The sequence below is a fragment of the Papio anubis genome, chromosome 7, assembly GCF_008728515.1.
Source record: "Papio anubis isolate 15944 chromosome 7, Panubis1.0, whole genome shotgun sequence".
NCBI classification, from domain to species: domain Eukaryota; kingdom Metazoa; phylum Chordata; class Mammalia; order Primates; family Cercopithecidae; genus Papio; species Papio anubis.
In genome coordinates, this window is record NC_044982.1 from 36053401 (window position 1) to 36070762 (window position 17362).

The 17362-nt window shown below is 45.0% G+C and overlaps 1 protein-coding gene and 1 long non-coding RNA gene across 4 annotated transcripts in view; both read right to left on the reverse strand.

The window, feature by feature from the left end:
• The window catches only part of TTC9 (tetratricopeptide repeat domain 9), a 43201-nt gene that overhangs the window by 18291 nt on the left and 7548 nt on the right, over positions 1–17362 (reverse strand). The gene's annotated exons all lie outside the window — the stretch shown is intronic.
• Positions 818–5832, reverse strand: LOC108586906. Its single transcript, XR_001904900.3, has 2 exons — positions 1272–5832; positions 818–1012 (listed from the first exon to the last, which is right to left on the reverse strand). It is a non-coding gene; the product is annotated as an uncharacterized LOC108586906 (long non-coding RNA).

Sequence of the window (17362 nt, forward strand, 5' to 3'; positions counted from 1 at the left end):
TAGGGTGTGCAGCCTCAGCTGACACGAGAGGCAGGGCCCAGAAAGATGGAGAAATGGCTGGGCCAAGAAGTGGAATCTGGATAAGATGTTGGGATGCCAGGCCAGGACTCTTTTTTTTTTTTTTTTTTGAAATGGAGTCACGCTCTATCGCCTAGGCTGGAGTGCAGTGGTTCGATCTCTGCTCACTGCAGCCTCTGCCTCCTGGGTTCAAGCAATTCTCCTGTCTCGGTCTCCCGAGTAGCTGGGACTACTACAGGTGCCCGCCACCATGCCTAGCTAATTTTTGTAGTTTTAGTAGAGACGGGGTTTGCCATATTGGTCAGGCTGGTCTCGAACTCCTGACCTCTGGTGATCTGCCTGCCTCAGCCTCCCAAATTGCTGGGATTATAGGCATGAGCCACTGCACCCGGCCCAGGCCAGGACTCTTAAGGGAATCCAGGGGTGGAGGGGGTGAGAGCCAGGCGGGAGGCTGGCCCCAGTGCTACCTCCAGGTGATTTTTAGGCACCTCTCTGCTTTTGGGTGGGTAGCTACTGGTACATCGAATAAGCCCATGGGATAGGTCAGATGGCATGACAGCAGGCACATGTGAGGGTGGAGGAAGTTAAGAAGAGGTGGACTGGCTGCCTCCTGATTGCTCCTTCCCCATCCCTGTAGCCATTAGCCAGGACCTGGCGTTGCAGTGGACCTCAGGATAAGTGGTATCACCCCACAGTGTGTTCTCCTCATGGTTATTAATCCCTTCTCTGGTGTCAGAGGTGCTAAATACTTCACATACACTATGTCTTTTTAATCCTCACATCAACTCCATGAAACAGGTTCTATTTTTATCCTTCTTTTATAGATGATGAAACTGAGTTCCAGAGAAATGAAGTAACTTGCTGAAGGTCACCCAGCTGGAAGGTGGTAGAATTAGGATATCAGCCCACTTCTGTCAGGCTTCCAAGACTGTGCACTTGACCTCTGGGGTGTCTGTGGGGCTGCATTTGAAGCCATCAGAAACCCACACAGCCCCTGGGGAGAAAGAGAGGTCATCTGTGGAAACCCCCTTCTGCTGTGTTCCAAAGCTAACAAGCAAAAATTGATGCCTAACTGCTGGGCACTGCGTGGGGCAGTGGGATCAGGTGATGAGCTGACATCCCCCCCACCCACCTGGGGCTAACAGATGGGCAGGGAGGGCAGAGGTCATATTATCTCAAATATTCACATGTGGGTTAAGTGCTATGAAGGACAAAGGTAGAGAAGGAGCATACCCAGGCAGGAGGGGCCTTACCTTGATCGAAGGTATAATGGGAGGCCTTCTTGGAAGAAGTGGTATTTTAGCTGGGATCTAAAGATTGGGTATTTCTCAGCCTCAGCACTATTGGCATTTTGGACTAGATGATTTTTTTGTTACATGAGGATGTCTTGAGCCTTGCAGGATGCTTAGCAGCTCCCCTAGCGTCTTCTCACTACATGCCACTTGTGACAGCCAAAAAATGTCTCTGGAAATTTCCAAGTATTCCCTGGGTGGTGGGGTGGTGGTAAAATCACTCATGTTTGGGAATCACTGATCTGGGTGAAATTGAGACGTTTTCAAGGCAGAGCCCAGAGAAAGAGAGTGGGCGAGGGTGAATGGACTGTTTGAGAAAGTTTGGGAAGCCATGCCTGCAAGGCTGGAGCAGAGAACCAGAGGGAAGGGTGAAAGAGGTAAAGCTGGAAAAGAAAGAAACCAGGACACAGAGACCCTTCTGGTCCACGTAGAGGACCTGGGACTTCATTGTGAGGCAAGAGTGGATTTGGATGATGAAATGATGGTGACTCATGGGGCCAAAGTGAAGGCAGACAAGCAGGAAAAACGGATCAATGTAAGTGGCATCCAGGAGGTAGAAGTCACCAGTAGCAGGGAATTTCTGCAATATTTTCTCTCTACTGTCCACATTTGTGAGGTAGAGCCGTTCATCCGGGAGATCTTTATTGTCATTTTGGATTTCCTGATTGTTGAGAAGTGTTTCTCCATGTTGTGGTGACCTGGTCTCTGTTTGAATTAAGGATTATCGTCTCACAGTCTCTGTACTCTGCCATTTGGCATGCATCAATATTTTAAAGAGCACTGAACTAGGAATCATAAGAGCGGGATTCTAGTTCCATTTTTGACACTAGCCAACATTACAAAAATTAGTTTCTCTTTCTGGGCATCTGCAAAATGATGGATCTAAATTTCACTAAATAATCTCTACCGTCCTTTCAGATCTAACAGCCTCTGAATACAAATGCTTGCCACTTAACAGAAGGACAAAATAGTTTCACTGGTTACTCTTCAAAAGGATTTCCATTCTCCCTATTAATCAAGGTCAGGTATCTTCATCAGAACTGGTAAAGCAGTGATCAAGAGGGCTTCTGTAAGACAACAATTACATCCTGCTGTGTGGATTTTTTTTTTGGCATAGAGATTGGATTATGTTCTGATGTGAGTCTTCCCAAGTCATGGCACTGGAGTGAGATCTTCCCCGAAGGGGGTAAACTTCCCCACTGTCAGTCATCCTGAGCACAGGAGGCTGAGTTGGAAAGGCAGGTTTTGGACTGACTGGCAAGGGAGCCTGGCCTGGACTCTGTGGATATACTTGGATTCAAAGATGCAGTCACTTGGCAGCAGAAGAGGTGCAGGGTGGAAGATGCATGGCGAAGGGTCTGGGCTTTCAGACAACCATATCTAGAGGCTCCATTGAAATAAGTGTTATTAACTTTCTGGCCTTTGGGTCTTTTGAAAAGGCTGAATAAATGCAGTGGCCTGGAATCAGTCAAATTGTGGAGAATGAAGACAAGCCTCTATCAAGGCATGGGAAGAAGTGCTGGAGGAGAAACAGCCTTCCTTGAGCCAAACGAAGTGACAGCAGAGGTGGCCAGTGCAACTTACAAGAGAAAGGCAAATCTGGGGGACAAGAATTGAAGCTGCAAATCTCCAACTACCCCTCCCAAGTACAGATTCCTCCTCCACTGCCAGCCTTAGGCGGTTGGGGTGTGATCTTATGAAAAAAATTGGCAGGCCTTCTGAGCCCCACAAAGGGGTCGTGGTTAGCAAATGTTAGAGAATCAGCTACTCAGAGAGCCCCCTGGCACACTCATGCACACAGATGGAAAATCCTAAGTGTGATGTTCCCCACAGCAACCACACTCAGACCTCAGGCTAAAGCATGTCGAGTTCTCCTCGCTCTGGCACCTGTTTTGTTTTTGTGTTTCCTGGCAGGGCAAAATGCCACCCACTGGCATGAGATAAAGGGAAACCAGATGAAAGGAAGAACAAGTTCATGCAATCACTGGTTTTCTTCTTATAGCTGACTCACTATAGTTTGCTTTTACCTGCTGAACAGAAGGGAAACATGGGCTAAATGGAAGGAAGACCAGACCCATCTGGGGCTAGGAGGGAGGAGGAAGAACCCACTCTACAAGGCTGCCTCACTGTTTGGGGTTGCACTGTATCCATTTGCACAGGATACGTTACAGTCCTCACCCTCAGTACCTAAGAATGTCACTTTATTTGGAGATAGGGTCTTTGCAGAGACGATCAAGTTAAAATGAAATCGTTAGAATGAGCCCTAATCCAATATGACTAGTGTTCTTATAAAAAGGAGAAATTTGGACACAGAGACAGATATACAGAGTGGAAAGATGATGCGATAAGATCTAGGAAGACGGCTATCTACAAAGCCAGGGAGTGCCTGAGGCTACCAGAAGTTAGGAGAGAGACCTGGAACAGATTCTTCTTCACAGCCCTCAGAGGGAACCAACCCTGCCAACACCTTGAGTTTTGACTTCTAGCCTCTAAAATGACAAGACAATGAATTTCTGTTATTTTAAGCCACCCAGTGTGTGATATTACAGCAGCCTTAGGAAACTAATATACCTTGCTAGTCACTCCTTTGTGAGATGGGCCTCGGAAATGGCCATTGCGTTCCTGGGGGAAAATTTTCCCAAAAGTTTGCCAAATTATTTGCTTTGCTTTCAAATTTATTTCAAGAAGCAATGGCATAGTAGTAAAATGGGAGAAGTCTAGGATCTGGACAGAGGTGATATTAAGAATACTGAATGACTGGTATAGACCAAACCGAATAGGCAAACAGTATTGTACCAGCTCTGGGCGCCCTAGCTGAAGACCAATACTGGGTCTACAGATACAGTCCTGACCTGGAATCTGAGCTCTGCCACTCACTAGCACAGGCCTGAGGGTGAGTTATATGATCACCCTGGGTCTTATTCTTCCCATGTTAAATAGGAACTTTGTGGGAACTCCTATGATGAGGAAATGAGATAATTAATGCACATTATATGCTTCTCACAGTGCTGGGACAAAAATGGATTCTCAGAAATACTAGTTCTTTCGAAAGCCACTTATCAAATATGGTTTGCCCAGCAATGTGTACATGAATCGGAGAAAATTTCCATCTTGAGTCCTATATACAATGTGTGGTACATACACAAAGCTACAGCGTAATTTAAAGTAGATTTTCTATCTTCTGTAGATAATCTAAAGTAGATTTTCACCCACTACCCACAAGGGCAGACAGGTGTCAGATGGCCAAGTCCTAGAGCTGGAAATCTGCACATGTGCGCAAATAATCGTTCTCTGTCAACTTGTGACGTTTGGATACATCTCGTCTTAGCAATTTGAAATATTCCCCCTGGAGAATAAGAACCCTGGCCAAGGAGATGGGGAAACATAAATCATTTGGGATGGTGACTTAGAGGGTCTTGCTTCAGAGGACATGGAGTATGTGCAGTGAAATTTTTACTCCCTGACACCCCATATCTAAGACTACAATGACCCACCCAATTTCACCTTTCTATGAAAGTGATGATTTTCTCTTCTGCATACACAAACACATGCATTTGCAGTTCTGAAAATGACTTTCTTTAGTTTGAGTAGGTGTTTGGGGAAAAAAAAGACTCTCTCTTTTTAAAAAATTTATTATTTTGGTTTCATGGTCTAGGGTGTACATAAACCCACACCTGCACTGAATGTTTCTGAAATCTAGGTTTGATCTTTGGTTTTACTTACCAGGTTTCCTTCCAGAGGTGTATTTTCCGTTTTGGGGTGAGGTAAGTAAACGTAGAGAGCATTACAAAAGCAACTTTGCAGCCAGATAGAAGCTTGGAGGGAAAGAATGGAATGGGTTCCAGGCCTATTTTCATCTCTTACAGATTATAAACCCTCTGAGTCAATAGCTGGTTGTACCCTGCCCCCTCCATATCCCCAAGTTTCAGACACTAGTGCTGCCTGCTGCCTGCTGCCTGCCCTCAGCCCCTTCCCTTTCCATGAGTGGATTCCACAGTCATATCTGGCTGACAGCTTTCTGGATGGGGTGGGGGAAGGATCAAAAGTCTCTGGGCTCCCCTGCAGTCTTGATTGTTCAGGGGATCTTGGAGCTCTAAAAGCCAGCTGTGGCAGGAAGAATGAATAGAACCAGTTTCTGACTCTATAGAGCATGACAGAGCCTATGAGATGACAGGGAAGTAGTAGTTTTAGCAGAGAAGTTACCGGACAGTTTTTGCGCCTCTGAGCTGGTTCCCTCAAGACCATGTCCAAGTCCCTGGGTTAAAACAGCCTACCTTTCAGGGTCTCAGTGTTGAAAATGGTAAAAATGAAGATAATTATTACTACCCACCTTTTCCTTGAAGGCCTGTTGGCAATAGGAAAACTGTGTTTCCCAAGTACCAGATCCTCACATGTGGAGAGCCTCAAATATGACTGTTTCTTAGAAAACTATTTAGGCTGGGCATGGTGGCTCATGCCTGTAATCCCAGCACTTTGGGAGGCCGAGGCAGGTGGACCACCTGAGGTCAGGAGTTTGAGACCAGCCTGGCCAACATGGCGAAAACTCATCTCTACTAAAAATACAAAATTAGCCAGGCATGGTGGAGTGCACCTGTAATCCCAGCTACTTGGGAGGCTGTTGCAGTGAGCCAAGATTGCACCACTATTCATAAAGCTTATTTAACATAGAGATTCACAGATTCCAAGCCCAGCAACTCAGGTTCCGAAGGGCTTGGGTGGAGCCCAGTAATCTACATTTTTAGTAAGTCCCCAGTGAGCTCCTGCAGGTGAGCCTCCTCACCTACTGAGGTTGTACTGACATTTTAGCATTTGAGGTATGTGTTTCTTAAGAACCATACAGTTGGTTAAACCATAAGAGTCCAGGACAGCCATGGGGAGCTCTAGGACTACCCACAAGGGCAGACAGGTGTCAGATGGCCAAGTCCTAGAGCTGGAAATCTGCACATGTGGGCAAATAATTGTTCTCCGTTACGCTGTCAACTTGTGACATTTGGATACTTCTCTTCTTAGCGTTTTGAAATATTCCCCTGGAGAATAAGAACCCTGGCCAAGGAGATGGGGAAAAGGAGCCAAAGGATGAGGTGCTCCATGATGCACTAAAGAGAATCTGGCCCTGCATCCGTGGACAGTATCCATCCATCCTCCCAGAAGGAGAATAAGAGAAAGAGCAGGTCATGTTTATTAAGCATGAATGGGGCAGGCACTGCTCTAAGCATTAACTCGTTTAATCTTGACAGCAATCTATACTAGATTCTACTATTTTGCCCATTTTTTCAGATAGAAAAATAGAGGCCCTAGGAAGTTAAGTCACTTGCCCACAGTCACAATGCTAGTAAGTGTCAGAGCCAGGATTTGAATTTAGGCCATCTGGCACCTGAGACTGTGCTTTTAACCATTACACACACTGCCCTCCTAGGATGCTTACTTGCCTGTAATGATTCTAACTCAGTTCCTTCATTAGACATATTTGAGGCATGGGTATTGCTTCCTGTAGGGCTTAAGTGTGAGACCCTAATTGTGCCAAACTGTTCTCACTTTATATGTAAATACTTCTTATCCGGAAACTTCCTATATAACCCTCCAGAACCTTCTCTCCCACTAGTTCCTTTACATTCAGAGAGAAAAACAAAAAACAAGCAAACAAAACCAAGTGCAAAGCTTCCCCTCCTCCTGCTGTGGCTGCTTTTTTTGTTTTTTCCTAAGTTCTAAAACCGCCAGTATCTCCAATTCCATTGAGAGTCTACTGTTATCCTAATAGGGCTGACATGACATGTTTCTAGTTTCTTCCTGAAACAACACCTGTCTTTGCTTAGCTACGGCTTGCAAAGCTAACCCCCCAATTATTATTTTTTACTTGAAACTTTTATTATGATAAACATAGATCCACCTACCATTGTAAGAAATACTACAAAGGGACTTCCTATACCCTTTACCCATTTTCCCTTAGTGGTAATATCTTGTAAAATGATAGTACAACATATTGGCTATGATATTGACACTGATAGAATCCACAGATCTTATTCAGATTTCCTTATCTTTACTTGTACTCAGTGCGTGTGTATGTGTGTGTTTAGTTATATACAATTTTATCGTGTGTAGGTTCCTCTATCCTCATCTCCCTCCTGTCCCACCACCTCCTCTTTAGCCCCTGACAACTGCTATCCTGTTCTCTACTTCTAAAATTTTGTCATTTTGAAAATATTATATAAATGGAATCACATAGCATGAAATCCTTTGGAAGGGGCTTTTTACCCTCAGCATAATTTCCTTGCAATGCATCCAAGCTGTTGCATGCACCAATAGTTCATCCTTTTTAATTGCTCTGTAGTATTCTGTGGTATGGATGTACTACAGTTTGTTTACCCATTCATCTGTTGAAAGATGTCTACGCTGTTTCCAGTATTTGGTTATTATGAATAAAGTTGACAGGAAAGAATCAGGTATAGCTTTTATTTCTCTAAGATAAGGGCTCAAGAGTGCAATTCCTGGATCATAAGAGAAAGAATTCCATTTCTTATCATCAACTATGATGTTGGCTTCAGTTTTTTTTATAGGTGCTTTTAACTGAGATCAGGCAATTTTGCTCTAATTTGCTAAGAAATTATTATTTTTTAAATATCTGTGAATTACAGCACATCCTTGCCTAATGGTAATGCTTTGCAGAACCTGTTAGGGAGTCTTTCTAATGAAGTCAGATCTACAGGTACAATAATCAAACGTGCCCTTTAGTTTTACAAAGAATAAAATTATTTTTCATAGCCACATTCTCAAATCAGGATCATTACAGTTGTTTATGAAATGTGTCTCCCTTGCTCTTTCAGACAAGCATCTCTAGAACATCTTTAAATTCTCACACAGCACCTCTCACAGTGGTTATGCTCAATTGGCAGCAAGACCTAACATATATATGGTGTTTTACAACTCATTTAACCTTCATAGAGACTCTGAGAAATAGCTATTATTAGCTCTGCTTCCAGGAGCTCAGGCTTAGGGAAGTTAAGTGACTTGCTGAGCCCACTCAGCTCTTACAGGGAAAGAGCTAGTGTTACTTAACCCCAAATCCCATATTGGTTCCAATCCAACAGAGCTGGTGGTAATGGTGGAAACCTGGATTGGCTGATCTCTGAAGGTCTTTATCAAATCTGAGGACTGAGAAGGCTGGCTCAGAGAGTTAGCACCCTCCGAGTTCCCGTTTCTTTCTTTGTTTGTTTGAGATGAGTCTCGCTCTGTCGCCCAAGCTGGAATGCAGTGGCCCCATCTCGGCTCACTGTAACCTCTGCCTCCTGGGTTCAAGCGATTCTCCTGCCTCAGCCTCCCAAGTAGCTGGGATTACAGGCGCCCGCCACCAGACCTGGCTAATTTTTGTATTTTTAGTAGAGATGGCGTTTCACCATGTTTACCAGGCTGGTCTCAAACTCCTGACCTCAGGTGATCCGCCCGCCTCAGCCTTCCAAAGTGCTGGGATTACAGGCGTGAGCCACCACATCAGGCCCACAAGTGGCCGTTTCTTTGTTCACTCCAATACCTGTTTTTCCTGCCTGCTGCCCAGAGAGTCTCCCACTACTGCTGCTGCTATTTCCACTGCCGGGAGATGTTTGGCTTTATCTGGGGGGCTAAATCGCCTTTGATTCCATTCACATTAATTTCTGACCTCCCACTTTTCCAATCTAGTATGTGCTCGCACTAGATTCAAACAAACACTGTCAAGTGTGTCTTTTGCTTTCTTTGTTTTAGCAAAGAAGAGAGATCTCTCCTTTTCATCATAACCAAGCTGCTCCCTTGAATCCCTCTGATTCTTCACATGGATGCCCCACCGTTGGGACCGCTACCAGAGCTGCTGCTTCCCACACATCATCACTACACAATTTTGGGTAGGCACTCTTAGTAAACTGAGTCAACAAGGATTCACTCATCATGGCCTGTGCCCAGGGCTTCATAAGGAAAATGGAAAGCATTCAAGAGATATTGATATCTTCAAGGAGTTTATATTCTTTTTAATTACCCTCTGTTGGCAAAAATAGCTGTCAAAGTGGCAGGTGAAAGAGTTAGATGGAAAGTCAGTATAAAATCCTATAAGCTGAAAGCTTACATTGACAGTCCTTTAAAGCATATTGGAATCCACCCAAAGGAGTTGTAATGCCAAAGCTTAAGGTCAGCTCAGACCTTTGGCACCAATCTGGGTGCTATGGCAGAACACTTAGAAGTTATCTCACCTGTGGCCCCTTACTCTCACTCTTGACTTTGGTGTAGTAGACAGAGAGGGAGAAGGCAGAGGTGAAAAGTTGGTAGGACAGAGATGTTGTTTGCTGGAATCTTCATTAACACCCCTTCCTCAGTCTGGAAGTGGGACTTTGGAGGGGCCAGACTGGCCATTTGGAATGTGAGGATGAGTATATTCCCAGAAATATTCAGAAGAAACCCATCACCCCGTATTATCTTTTCCTTCTCAGCTCCGGCCAAGTACACATGTCACATTCATTGGCAGAAACTCTAAGCCAGGATGAGGGAAGACCTTAGAAGCCAAGGTTCTATCCTGTTCTCTTTTTGGACATTAAAGAATGTCCCCGCCGGGCGCGGTGGCTCACGCCTGTAATCCCAGCACTTTGGGAGGCCGAGGCGGGCGAATCACGAGGTCAGGAGATCGAGACCATCCTGGCTAACACGGTGAAACCCCGTCTCTACTAAAAATGCAAAAAATTAGCCGGGCGAGGCGGCGGGCGCCTGTAGTCCCAGCTACTCGGGAGGCTGAGGCAGGAGAATGGCGTGAACCCGGGAGGCGGAGCTTGCAGTGAGCCGAGATCGCGCCACTGCACTCCAGCCTGGGCGACTAAGCGAGACTCTGTCTCAAAAAAAAAAAAAAAAAAAAAAAAAAAAAAAAAAAAAAAAAAGAATGTCCCCCCCGTTTCAATCCCCTCTCCTGCCCCAGAGACGTGTCCCCTGTTCCTATTGCCTCTCCCACCCTCCTTCCCTCATGTCCTCAGATGTGTCTGGGGATAGGATAATTAACAGGCACATGTATAGCGGAAAGAGCACTTCTGTGGCAGCATTGTGTTGTAATCACAGAATGCTGGAAATAACCTAAGTATCCATCAGTAGATTAGTTAAATAAATAATGGGACATTGGTGCAATGGAACATTACACAGCCATTACAGTCATGCTGTGGAACACTGAAAAATATTTTCAATGAAAACACTGGTGGAAAAAAATGAAGGTTGCTAAAGTTTGTACAGTATAAACCTGAATGTTGTGAAAAATAAATGTGTGTGTGTGTGTGTATCAGAGTGAAGAATTAGTTTTTCTTTTAAACGTTCTATTCCTTCTGTATGGGTGAAGAATTTATAACATCTATAGCAGAGTTTCTCTAAGGGAAGAAATTCTCTTTTTGGAGGAGACTGGCTTCATCAACTGCTTCAGGTGGGGGTGAAGCTTAGAGGTCAGTGGTTGGCACACACGTAGATGAAAAGATGCCCAAACTGCTTTGTATATGAAATGAAGGGAATCTGAGAGTGGGGAAACCTAAGAAGCTGAGAAGGGCTGGAGGGGAGAAAGAGTCCAAGCAGCATGGCGGGGAGCTGGAACCTGCCAAAAGAGGTGAGTGGTTCATTCGAAATTCGTCTGATGGTCAAATGAGTTTTAGGAGGAAGAATTTCTAATATTCAATTTTTGAGATGTAAACTCCTTCTGTATCCCATAACCTTCAGTAAAGTCTAGTGAAATTATACATCTGGGTATAGTGGTGCCGTGGAATGTGAAAAGGAGGTAGCAGCAACCGGAAGTCGAGTGGCCCTTTGGTTGTCAAGCAAACAGAGTGAGCAGCATCCTGTGGGAGGGGAGGGGAGAAAAGACAGGAGGTCCCTGCAGTGAGTGGCCCCAGCCCACGTGAGAACAACCCCTTGTTTCCTAAATACACTGGGAAAGGTAGACCTGAAAGGGGTTGGCTGATGTTTGCTTTGCATATAAATGATCATACACCCACACAGAAGAAAAACGGCAAGGAAATAAACCAAAAGTTAAGTGTCGTCATCTTGGGGTGGTAAATGACTGAGTTTTATCTTCTTCTTTGTAATTTTTTTTTTTTTGAGATGGAGTCTTGCTCTGTTGCCCAAGTGATGCTGGAGAGCAGTGGCACAATCTCAGCTCACTGCAACCTCCGCCTCCCTGGTTCAGGCGAATCTCCTGTCTCAGCCTCCCCAGTAGCTAGGACTACAGGTGCACGCCACTGTGCCCGGCTAATTTTTGTATTTTTAGTAGAGACAGGGTTTCACCATGTTGGCCAGGCCGTTCTCAAACACCCAACCTCAGGGGATCCACCCACTTCGGCCTCCCAAAGTGCTGGGATTATAGGTGGGAGCCACTGCGCCTGGGCTTCTTCTTTGTAATTTCTTATACATTTCAAGGCTAAATTAAATTTAGCCTAAAGCTGCCTCCTTACATATTCTAAGTTTGGCCTAAAGGTTTCTCTGTACATAATGAACCATAGTGAACTGAAAACTAGCTGGATGTGTAAACAGTCTGCAACCTACTCTTATGTCAATCAACTGAGTTTTAGCCAATCAAAGGCAACCAACTGTTCAAACTGAGTTCAAATAAGGCAAATGCAGAGCTGTTAAGTATCAGCTGTTTCTGCACCTCGCTTCCACTTTTTTGTACGGTGGCTTTCCTTTTTCTGTTTCGTAAATCTTCTTCCACCATGTGGCTGCACTGAAGTCTCTCTGAGCCTATTTGGGCTTGGGAGGCTGCCCGATTCACGAGTCATTCTTTGCTCAATTAAACGCTGCTAAATTTAAGTTGTCTAAGGTTTTTCTTTTAGTATCAATAACTTCTGCAACTATGATGCTTTACTTTTGTAATTAGAAATTTTTTTTTTCTTTTTCTTTTTCTTCTTTTTTTTTTTTTTTTTTTTTAAGACAGAGCCTCGCTGTCACCCAGGCTGGAATGCAGTAGTACGCTCTTGGCTCACTGCAACCTCTGCCTCCTGGGTTCAAGCAACTCTTCTGCCTCAGCCTCCTGAATAGCTGGGACTACAAGCATACACCACCACGCCTGGCTAATTTTTGTATTTTTAGCAGAGACAGGGTTCCACCATGTTGGCCAGGCCAGTCTCAAACTCCTGACCTGAGGTGATTCACCCGCTTTGGCCTCCCAAACTGCTGGGATTATAGGCATAAGCCACCACTCCCGGGCAGAAACTATATATAAAAGGCACCACTGACCATTATCATCCCTTCAGAGAGAGCTGGGGAATGAGGGGAAGAGGAACTTGGGGGGAGAGGTGTGAAAAGGGATTCAGAAGGGTTTCCTAGGCAGAAAGCACTGCCTCTTCATGGGACACTGTCCTGGGGATGGTTAGGGTCATGAGGGACCCTGGGTGTTGTGGTGGAGGAGCAGCTGTGAGCGGGTCCAAGGGAAACACCTGCTGGTGCTCTCACTCCCAAGATGCCTGATTAAGCTAAGGACTTTCTTCATCCTACCCCAATAAGGAGGCTCAGTAAGCTGGCATCTGCCTGATGCACAAGAGGGTAGGGCAGGCCCGAGGCTGCCAGCCCCATGGCTTCTCTCTCAGATGTCTCCTTCTCCGACGAGCCTCTGCCATCCTCTGTTTCTCTTCCCACCAGAAAGCTTTCTTGCTTGTTAAGCTCCCCTGGGGACTCAAATGATCACAGCGTGTATCTTCTCTTCCTGGCAGGCAAATCCTTATTTTCCGCTGTCAGATTCTCAACTGGTCTGACTTGTGAGACTGCCTGAAGTTCTTTCCCTGCTGTTTCGTTTCAAAGACAGGGTCAGGGGGAACCCTGGGGCAAAGTGTGAAAAGTGGCAGGGAACAGGCACTTTCTAACTGAGCCTTATTCACTTGGAGAATCTCAGGCTGGAGATAATGTGTGCCTAGAACCCAGAGTTTCTAAGTGTTTCTTAGACTGACCCAAATCCTGAGAAGCTGGAAGGGGCATGGACCCCTGACCCAAGGGCTCTTGGTCATGGTGGAACTCTGCAGTCTATCAACTAACTGATGAGTTACATGTTCACTCAGCCTCCCTAGACCAGGAGTACACCAGGCATGGTGGTGGGAAATGTCCACACCAAAGGCTGTTGGCTTATACCTTCTCACCTCCCCTCTCTTGCAGATACTTAGGGAGATGGTGCTCTTTCCCCTGGCCCCTGTTTTGCCCTCACCTTTCTGCTCACTTGCTTCCCATGTTTCCCCATAGCCTTCTTTGCTGCATTCTTTCCCCCTCTCTTTCTCTATATTTTCCTCTGTCTTCATGCATAGTGGAGTAGGAGTTAGATTCAAATATTAACTAGTATCTATTAAGCATCTGTTATGAGCCAGGCACTGTGCTAGGCATGGGTGCATATATCATTAAATTTAATCACCATAACAATCCTGTGTGGTACACTATTATTACTCCCATGCTGTCATGGAAACAGAAGCCACAGTGGTTGGGTCCTGTCCAAGGTTAATGGAGGAAGAAGCAGGGAAGCTAGGATTCAGATTCAGATTTCACTATGTAAAGACCTGTTTCCATTATGCCACATCACCCCTCAGGTTTTCTGAGGTCTAGGTTGCTTCCTGTCTTTTCCTCTGTGATCTATCTTCCTTGCCATCCTCATGGGCACACATGGGATACCCCCCTCTCTGTATAGGCATCAGAGTCCACTCAAGTTTCCAATGGTCCTGTGGTCTCCACAACCTGGAGGTGCAGATCCATTAGAGAAAGGAGTGCAGTTCTGATTGGACATAAGCAACAGGCCCAGAATCACATCCCCAAATGCTCAGATCCAGCCTAGAATCCCCAGGGCTTTCCAGCCTTGAGCCATGGGTGGGAACTCTCTGAGATGCTATAACTTAGCCAGCAACTGTTCTCTCAAACTCTTCCCAGTCTGTTTATCAAAAGCTTTTGTTTTATTTTGTTTTTTTGTTTTCACTGCTACCAGTACTTCCTGGTCTAATTTAGCCAGCATTGCCAGGTTTCTGATGCTGAATGGCTGCTTGATTAGTTGAATTTGGGGATAATCTAGGAAGGTACAGCAACAATGAGTACTATTTGGTGCCATCAACTTAGATTCCCGGGCCCAGATAAGATTTTATATAGGCTTCAATTCCTACTCATTTTCTCTCAGAAATCCAGTGCTTGACTGTATCATCCAAGGAGGCTTTGACATCCCTTTGGTTTACCCTCAAATTTGCAAGGGTTGCCTTGGAAATCTCAGTTGGGATCGTTTAATGCTTATTTGTCAGCACATACCAGTAAGCTGGAATAAAAGAGAGCTTGTCTCCTGTTTCCTTCCCAAATCTGACTGCTCCCAGAAAGATCAAGGCAGGGAGGGGGTTGCTAGAAGCCCTTTGAAATCCTGGATAGTTCAATGCTTCTGAAAGAAAGCTTGGCAGGAAGCTGATCTAACTCCCAGTGTTTACAGATGGGGAAACTGAGGCTCAGCAGGATATGACTTGCTCAAAGTCAAAGAATAAGTTAGCAGCAGAGACTGGACTAAAACCCTGGTCCCAACTGCCCCCACTCCATTTAAAAAAAAAAAAAAAAACAGAAAGGATTTAGATTTGGGCTGTGAAGAGTCATAGCAAGTATCCAGTAAAGATCCAATAAATGAGTGAGCTTCCTTCTGGGTGCTCCAGCTGCTCTGGCTGAGCCTCCAACGTGCGGGATTTCTAGACTCAGGAGCTAACAAGAACCTTGGATGCTGAGCACCGACACCATGCCTTCCTCGACACCAGAGACGTGTTACTAACATTCAGATCCAGTTTACATCACAAGGGCTGACTCAGCTCTCTTCTTTGCCTCATCAGAAGATTCAAACTGTCACTAACGTGCAACAGAGTCTAGGGGGCATACTCCTACTCTGTGGGGTACCATGCTGCCAGGATCTAGCCCTGTGTGTGGACTGGGATGGTGGCCACTGCAGAAAGGGAGACAAGTCTTTTCATGAGATATTAAGAGAAAGTTTGAGGCGTGGGATAATGTTGCTTGACAAGCATAGACAGGGCATGATAATACCCAGAATGGCATTAAAATTATGTTTGTAGGTTATGTTTTCTTCAGAAATATTTTTAAAATGCAAAATTACTCATAATTTTTCTACACAGATAACCCATGTCATCATTTTTCTTGAAAAAAAGAAGTAATAATGCATGTAGGTAGAGAAGTCAAACATGACAGGAAGATTTAAAGTAAAAAGTTAGGCCACATGCCGTGGCTCACGCCTATAATCCCAGCACGTTGAGAGGCCAAGGTGGGGGGATCACTTGAGGCCAGGAATTAGAGACCAGCCTGGCCAACCCAGCAAAACCCCATCTCTACTAAAAATACAAAAAGTTAGTTGGACATGGTGGTGCACGCCTGTAATCCCAGCTATTCAGGAGGCTGAGGCAGGAGAAACACTTGAACCCAGGAGGCAGAGGTTGCAGTGAGCTGATAATGCACTACTTACACTCCAGCCTGGGTGACAGAGTCAGACTATGTCTCTAAAAAAAAAAAAAAAGGGTTAAAATCTCTCTGCACTATTCCTTGCCTAGCCTCTTTTTTCCAAAGGTAACAGTTAACTGTTTCTCTGGTATGACTTGAGACAATTTTCTTGAATGTAACACGGTACTAGCATATATGTTTATTCTCTTATTAAAATTCTACACAAAGAAAATCATATTAAAGACTGTTCTGCATTCTGCCTTTTCAAGTAATGTAGGTTTTGGAGACTAGTATCTCTAAGCACACATAGAACTTCTCTATTCCATGTAATGACCACACAGTTCAGAAAGAATGATGTGGAGAATTTTTCTTTAAGACCTGGGAAGGAGATTAGAGATCTTGGAATTCAACCCTTATTTTCTGAAATTCAGAAAACCATGGTCCAAGAGGTAAAATTCCTTGATCCAAGGCACACAGAAAGTTAGACACAGAACTTGCAGTCCAGGTCCTTTTCACTAAGCCCCACTTCTGCTACGTTCTTAAAAGAAGAAGATGTCTGAAGAGAAGGGGAAATTTTAGCCTTCAAAGAACACCCCGTTTATTTTCCTCATCAAGTATATTCTTTTTTTTGTTTTGTTTTTGAGATGGTGTCCTGCTCTGTCGCCCAGGCTAGAGTGCAGTGGCACGATTTCGGCTCACCGCAACCTCCGTCTCCCGGGTTCAAGCGATTCTCCTGCCTCAGCCTCCTGAGTAGCTGGGATTACAGGCACACACCACCACGCCCAGCTAATTTTTGTATTTTCAGTAGAGACGGGGTTTCACCATGTTGGACAGGCTGATCTCAAACTCCTGACCTCAGGTGATCTACCCACCTTGGCCTCCCAAAGTGCTGGGACCACCGGTGTGAGCCACCGTGCCTGGCCAAGGGACTTATTTCCCTTGGAGGTGGACTAAGGAGCTTCCAAATCCACCTTAGGAACTCAGCCCAATTCTTTAATGGCGGAAATGAACTCCTAGTCTTCACATTTCTACTTCGATTTCTCAAGACCTCTTAACTGGAATTCACACACCCTAAAGCAAGGGAGGAAGAAAAGAGGAGAGTGGGGATGTGTGGGGATTTTGCAGTCTCTATGTTCATTAAAAATTATGACTCACGGGGCTTCTCACTCCCCACTGTCCATACAAATTCAGGTCACCTTCCTACTGACATGGGAGGACCTAGGGAAACAATGACCTGGTTTCAGAACACAGGACACTTTCCCCTTAACCACCCAGGATGGCCATGGAATGGGAGTCCTAATCACATAAGGCACATTCGCAGTAAAAGGATGTCTAACCACCAGAAGGAAAGACTGGAAGATGGGCAAGACAGTTACCCTAAAAATGTCAAAGCTTGTCTTTGCTACAGAGACGATACTCTGTGTTGTTTCAAAGAGTAGAATATTGATGGATTAAAAGAAATTTCAGTGAGACAAGTTTTAGTATCTAAGGAAGAAACCCCTAAAGACGGAGGTGGTAGGGTGAATGGCTAAGACTGCAGGCTTTGGAATTACAGCCCCAGTGGTTGAGAGATCCCAGTTGGCTACATACCACTATGTGACCATGGGCAAGTGATGTAACTGTTCCAAGGCTGA